The following is a 7,761-nucleotide window of genomic DNA, read 5'->3' on the forward strand; positions in this document are numbered from 1 at the left end:
TAATGTCTCAAGTGATTCAAATAAAAAAGCTTCGATAGAATTCATGTTGTTTACATTTGTTTGTTCCAAAAAGCATTTGAGATAGGAATTTATAGTTTTAATTAACAAAATTTTAAGACATAATCAGCTGCTTTCTCAAAGCTATCTGGCTTAGGAGTGTATGTCATGTATGATGTTAAAACTGGAATAGTCTGCAACCCAGAACAAAATATACAATCTGGGATTGCTAATCTGTTACAATAGAGGTCTCATCTAGCTTAATACTGTAAATTGTCTACCTTTAAACATGAATGCTAATGGAATTTATAGTCCAACTTTAAATCAAAATATGCAATTTCAGATTACTTGGGATACTATTATATTTCAATTTTAGGTATTTTGGAAAAGGCCTTTTAAAGCACCAACTATTTATAAATACTAACCAGTTTATACTAATTGGTATTATATTATTTCCTAATTTTGAATCTGCATCTGTATAATGGTCAGTTAGCATTATAAAGCATAATACTTTTTTCTGTTCTTTCCTGTTGGCCTCTGAGCTTGCCCAATAACTTTTCCATTGTTTACCTTCTAATTAACGTCTCTTGTTCTAGGGAATATGACCTTTACCTACAACTTTATAAAAATATTTTCATTCTCTTTAATGCCTTATTTCTTCTCTAATAAACTTGAATCAGGAGCTCTCTTCATTAAGATCTTATTTAATTAGTTTCAGTCCTGGTGGAAGCCTCCCCTGCACCCCCATAGTCTCCTCTTGTTCCATTCAGATGCTTTAAGTAGTGACTAGAACCTAATGGGTGATTCTTCCATGAATGTATTTTCCTTTTCATGTGGCTTATTCTAACTGTGTGATTGCCACAAGAAATAAAAGCATAAGATCAACTATGATATGCCAATGGCCAATCATTTAGCATAGCCCCTTATTTGAGAATGTGATAGGGGTAGGACAGAAGAAACTAAGAACCTGGGAGATTGCATTAATTCTCATCAAGTGGCAGAGTCAGGTTAGAACCTGGATTTTAGGATTCTAAGATGTTACAATGTACACTTGACCTGTGTTTAATTTGCTTCTGAGATTAGCAAGGGCATGTTGTAGGGGCCATGGTTATTGAATAAACTTTTGTTATTTATTAATAGTAAATTCATATGGATATGTTATCCACAAATTATCTGCATCAAGCTAAATAAAAATACCAAGTTAAAAAAAGACTCTTGGCTGGGCATGGTGGCTCACACCTGTAATCCCAGCACTTTGGGAGGCCGAGGCAGGTGCATCACCTGAGGTTAGGAGTTGGAGACCAGCCTGGCTAACATGGCAAAACCCTGTCTCTACTAAAAACAGAAAAATTAACCGGGTGTGGTGGTATGCACCTGTAATCCTAGCTACTCAGGAAGCTGAGGCAGGAGAATCACTTGAACCTGAGAAGCGGAGGTTGCAGTGAGCTGAGATCAAGCCATTGCACTCCAACCTGGGCAACAAGAGCGAAGCTCTGTCTCAAAAAAAAAAAAAAAAAAAGTGTTTGGGAAATACTGATTTCTTATATGATGGGACCAATCTCATGGTGGTGTTCTGAGCACTAGATCATATGATGGTTAGTACATTCTTTATCAGTAAATTACCTTACCCTACTTCTTTTCTTTCTGTGAGACATGGGATTTTTATTTACCTTTTTAAACTTTCTTTGGTGAGGTCACTAACATATCTTTTATTTCTTTCTTTTTATATAATGATATATTTTTATATGGCCAAGAGTCGTAGAAATCTGTAAAGTAATGGTGTTACACTGAAAAAACTACAACCCAAGATTGCAAATTACCGACCCAGGATTAATCATGACTTGTTTGTGGCCAAATTGAGAGAAAGATTCTGGTCTCTTGACTTCTGATCCAAGGCTTTGTCATGGCACTATCAGTTTTTAAACTTCTTTAGCCATGGAACCCATATTTCAGATGAGATTTTGGGAAACCCTTCTAACATAGAAAGAAAAGCAGAGCTCCTCAAGTTGAAAGGAGATGGAGGCCTAAAGACATATGCACATGGTCTCCCCAAGACTCTCTGTACTGTAATATACTGCTCTCGACATAGTTCACAATACAGATGAAGGGTTTACTCCTTCTCTCCTCCTCCAAGTATGGTCTAGTTCTTTTCTGGAGCATTTCTGTCCCCTATATCTGAAATGAACGTAACTGGAAAGGTTGGAGGAGATACTGACCCAGCCTGGGAATTACATTTATAAATGCAATGCCAGTCTTCCCAGTTGATTCTGGAACATTTTTCCTGTGTGTCAAGAGGAAGCAGCGGGAGAGATGTTGCTATGAGAATCCACTGATGTTTGATGTTGGTTCTTCTGACATAGCAGGGCTGTGCTATCCCATTTCCTTTTCTTTGCTGTAAGAATTCACCCTGAAGGTGTGTGCTCATTTATGATGCTTTTCCCAAGGACAGGTAGAACAGCCTGCCGAGTCAGAGCTACCAAAGTACCAAATGCTGGTTTCACTGCTTACTAGCTGGTGACCTTGGGCAATTCACTGAATATCTCTGTGCTCATCTGTAAAATATGGGTAATAATATTTAATCTCATAGAGTTGTGGGGAAGATTAAATAAGATAACCAAAACATTTAGAACTATAGTGTTTGGGCAATAGTAAGTACTTATGAGTGTTAGCTATAGCTCTTATTCTTAAGTCTAGGCTATATAAATTTATTTTTTATTTTTTTACATGGAACACTTCACAAATTTGTGTTATTACCCTTGTGCGGGGGCCATGCTAATATCTGTATCGTTCCAATTTTAGTATATGTGCTGCCGAGTCAAGCACAGGCTATATAAATTTAAATCATTAATAGGATACATGGTCAAAATTTTTAAACACTTGGAAAATATTCCAATCTAGTGTTGTTAAACTGAAATAAAAATATATTTTTGGCAGAGGAATATAGCATAATAGTGATAAAGCCCAATTAGCTTTGCATGATCACAATGTTGATGAAATTGTTTAAAGTGTATATTTTTAAATACTTTTCCAAATAAAAGCTTAAAATAACAACAAAGCCACAATATAATAATCACTTGGGTTTGCAATATAAATTAGATTGTTAAAGGCTTGGAGACATTTTCACTTTTACTTAGTTTTGCATGATTTTATTGTAGGTAAGGAAAGCTGCACAAAGTGGTCAACCAACATTTCCTAGAAAACTCTTTTTGACTGTCGATCTTCAAATTAAGGTTTCTGATTGCACATCAGTAAAAACCTCTGCAAAGAAAGTGTGTATTTAGGCCATTATCTGTTGAAGAGCAATAATGCCCTTGATGAGTACATTCTTGTTCTTAAAGTTGCTGCCAACCAGGTGCAGTGGCTCTTGCCTGTAATCCCAGCACTTTGGAAGGCCGAGGCAGGTGGATCACCTGAGGTCGGGAGTTTGAGACCAGCCTGGCCAACATGGTGAGACCCTGTCTCTACCAAAAATACAAAAATTAGCTGGGCATTATGGTAGACGCCTGTAATCCTAGCTACTCGGGAGGCTGAGGCACAAGAATTGCTTGAACCCGGGAGAAGGAGGTTGCAGTGAGCCGAGATCGTGCCACTGCACTCCAGCCTGGGCGACAGAGTGAGACTTTGTCTCAAAAAAAAAAAAAAAAAAAAGCTGTCATTTTCAGAATAAAATGAAGCCTTTTTCTGCTCCTGTAACTGTAGGATTCTGAAGCCCTATTTTGGAGTTAGGATTTTCTTTTTCCACTATCCTTTTTGTACCTGTCTTTATCACATCCAGATATGTTTCACATGTGAAAGCTTTATGATTATTGAATATTATGTTCAAGTAATTTTGTGTATTTTCTTACTATTGGCAGCCTTTGAACAAGTCTGATTTGCACTTACAGAACACCATTTTTAAGAGATTTGTATGATCGTGCATGAATATAGGTCAAAAGGTAGACATAAAGAATAGTAGCCATACCGTGAACATGTTGGGCACAAACCACCCAAGAGGGGAAGGTTGGTTTCTTAAGAAGCAGAATGTTATAAATTGGTGTTTCTTTTTAAAAAGGAATTTAGGGGAGAGGGGACACTGGGTTTTGTAACCCAACTGGGTAGCAAGTGCTGTATTTGAAAGTTCATTTCTAGGTCCAGTAGCACATACCAGGAAGTTGTAGCAGGAAAGGTTTGTTGGAAGATGTGATATCTGCTGAGACCTGAAGCATGAGAGGCAAGTGTGTAAGCAAGTGGATGGGGTTGGGAAGAAGTTTAGGCCGCTATAAAAATTATACATAAAGCTTGATAAGAGGGGATATTGCATGTGAAATGAACAGAAATTCAGTAAATATGGTGGAAGTGCAGGATTTAGGGAATAGAAGAAACTAGTTTCAAAAATCGAGGCTAGAAGTGAAGGTAGGGGCCAGATTATGAAAAGCCTTGTAAGCAATGCTAAGAAACAGTAGATGTCAGAAGGACATGCCGCCATCTAAAAAGCAGTCTTGAGAATAAGTAATTGGATAAAGGTGACCTGACTAGGTATTTGTTTTTTAAGGAAATTGTGTTAATTTTGTTAGGTGTAAAAACGGCATTAGGGTCATGTTGGGGAAAAAAGAATCTCTATCTTACAGATTAAATTACATGGTCTCTGAGATTGCTTCCAAAAATACAGAGTAGAGGACAGATTAAGAAACAAAAAAGATTTCCTGTGATAATTGTTATAGCTAATGGGGTTCACTGTAGTATTTTTTACTTTCATTGTGTTTGAGATTTTCTATTATGAATTTTTTCTTAAGTCAAAATAAGCAATGGACTTTTAGGTCATAGGGAGCCGTTTAAGGTCTTTAACGAGGTCAGTAAAGCAGGAAATAGATTAGGAACAAAAGCAGAGAGGAAGGGAGTGCTGCATTAAATACCATGATTGTGGAGCTGTCAGTTTTCCCTTGTGTAAGAATGTCCATCTTTTTATATTTTCTTGGTGAGCTGTTCTCTATTATCTATTTTCTCTTAATACTTTTACTTTGTACTCTACTTGTAAAAGTACTAGTAATGCCTGCTATTCCTAATACTTTATCAGCCTTTTATTTACAAAATAATCTTGTATGTATCTTGTTAGTGGATGGATTGAATCCATTTAAAATTTGTTGTGGCTGTTGATTTGTTTGGACTTACGTCTGTCCTCTGTAAGTAAGAGATGTCTGTGAAAAGAGAGCAGAGGTAAATAGATGGGAGGTTAAAACGGACAGGATTTGGAGTGATTTTCAGGTGAGCAGGGGCGGGAGTTTGAAGTTGGATAATAGCTAACATTTATTTACTCCGAAGACCTGATTGGATGGCGGTACCATTTACTGTGATAAGAAATGGAAGAGGAGGTGTCTGACTGGAAGGAAATGGCAAGTGTGTTTTGGTACATGAGTTGTAAGCATCTGCTTTTTCTTTGTTCTTAGAGCTATGAACTCTTAGATGGAATTCATTATTTTCCTTTAAAGATACCCCCCATTAACCCATAATCACTTTTGCCATTTTTAAGATTGCCTCTAAGGTATCTTAACCAGGCACATTAACCAGAATGTCATTTTTGGTCTCGTTTGGTTTGGTATAAGCTTTGGAAATGGGCTCCCAATGTCCTATTCTTACCGATGCAGATTATGCTGTAAGAGATAATTTTAGAAACAATAAAAACAACTCATTTTCTAGGCTGTTTCTTTGTTTCATGGGAAGCAAAGAAGTATAATTCTTTGATATTTTTAAATATAAATATTTGATAGCATGTTTATATTTTAAAAAGCAATTAAAGTGATTATTTATAGGCAAGCACTTTTATTTATATAGGGTCATCAATGACAATTAGATTTAATGGAAATAAGATTAACTATAAAATTACATCTTTTAGCTTCCTAATGCTAATTGAACATTGAGTTTGTAATGTTTCCTGACTACCTCTTGGCATTATGTTCAGGTTTAGAGACAGCGATTTTAATCATCCTGTGTTTTTCTAAGCCCATTTCACCCTTTAGAAAACAGTTTTGATCATAGTTCACTCCCATGGATAGACCAGTGCCAAACCAAATAGGATAACTACTTGGCTGATTTTCTATTCACTGCTGATAGGTGGAGCTTGGCATTTTAAAAGGCTATTAACAGAGAGACTGTTTTACTTCTCTCTGATTTTATTTTCAGGTTTGGTTTTTTTTTTGTTTGTTTGTTTTGTTTTGTTTTGTTTTGTTTTGTTTTGTTTGAGACGGAGTCTCGCTCTGTCGCCCAGGCTGGAGTGCAGTGGCGCAATCTCGACTCACTGCAAGCTCCGCCTCCTGGGTTCACGCCATTCTCCTGCCTCAGCCTCCCAAGTAGCTGGGACTACAGGCGCCCGCCGCCATACCTGGCTAATTTTTTGCATTTATTTTCAGTTTTTATATACCCTAGACGTTTTAAAAATTCCTGTTAAGTTATGTATAACCAGTCTTTTTCCCATTTTATTTCCGTCATTTGATTTTCTTTTCACTTTTACATCTACCTGGCATATGGTTTTACTAAACTTCAAATGTTATTTCAGGCTGTTTTCTAATCTGTAAAAGTTTTTATCTCTCATTGTTCTTTTTAAGTGACTTCTGCTTGGGAAGGGGGGAGAAAGCAGTTACTAATCAAAAATGCCTTGAGGACAGGAGCCAGCTTCTCTTCTGCTGCCTTCCTTAGCACTTAGGACCCAATTCTGCACAGAACAGGAGGACATAAATAATTCTGTCTTTGTTGGCTGGCTGTTTATTTACTTTACCTTCTAGGCTATCAGCAATAGTATTAACAATTGCTACATATTTAACCGGCAAGTACTGATATCTTGAGTTTGGTCACTGTTTTTCATTCAACCCAGGGTACAGTTTTAAAAGTTTTCTGTACCTGTAGCTTCTATCCCATTTACTTTAGATAAAATTGAAAAATGTCTGCACTGAAGGTCAAATTCTGAATTCTTGTTAGATATTTGATAGCTTTAACTTTTATGTCTTCCCATAATGCTTTTGTTTTTATTCTTCCTCTGCTTATAATATTGCATCTTTAGCCTTTTTTAAAAAGCCTAATATGCATTAAACACTTACTTAAAAAAACAGCACTGGGATGATCAATTAAATAAAAGTCCATTATGACTAGTGTAATTAGAATACTATACACATGCTATTTTGATCTATTATAAATGGAAAAGAACTCAAAGGTAAAAATCCATAATTGAGTAAGTATGGGAGCATTTTCAGAGGAATCTTTTTAGTTTTAGAAAGTTATATTAGTACAGGTTTCTAGAGGGCATTTACTGTAATTGGATCTCAGTAGGTTGGAACATTGATGTTCCTGATGTTCTTTTGACTTGATGGTGCACTGATTTTTTTTTCTGACAATGGTTTTTCATTTAAAATTTTAAATTGAGTGTTTCTCATAAGTCTGGTGAGCCTAATTTGAATAGTCACCCTGTTACTTTAATGTCCCATCCTGCTTTGTCTTTGTAGCACTTTTAATCTTTAATTACTGTTGTCTTACATTAGCAGAATTCAAGCTCCATGAGGGAAGTGACTGTTTTAAAACTGTTGTATCCCTAGAACAGTGACTAGTACATAGTTGGCACTCACTAAATATTATTGAATGAATAATTATTTTAGCCAAGCATAGTATTGTGCACCCTGTAGTACCAGCTACTCAGGAGGCTAAGGCAAAAGGATTGCTTGAGCCCAGGAGTTACAGGCTGCAGTAAGCTATGATTGTGCCACTGCACTCCAGCCTTGGTGACAGATTGAGACCCCTTCT

The 7,761-nt window shown here is 36.5% G+C and overlaps 1 non-coding gene across 1 annotated transcript; it reads right to left on the minus strand.

Annotated features, from left to right (window-relative positions):
- Nucleotides 1-2,715: 2,715 nt before the first annotated feature.
- On the minus strand, nucleotides 2,716-2,820 carry LOC123573743 (U6 spliceosomal RNA). Its single transcript, XR_006698481.1, has one exon. It is a non-coding gene; the product is annotated as a U6 spliceosomal RNA (small nuclear RNA).
- Nucleotides 2,821-7,761: the final 4,941 nt, after the last annotated feature.

The sequence above is a fragment of the Macaca fascicularis genome, chromosome 5 (genome assembly GCF_037993035.2).
Source record: "Macaca fascicularis isolate 582-1 chromosome 5, T2T-MFA8v1.1".
Taxonomy (NCBI): Eukaryota; Metazoa; Chordata; class Mammalia; order Primates; family Cercopithecidae; genus Macaca; species Macaca fascicularis.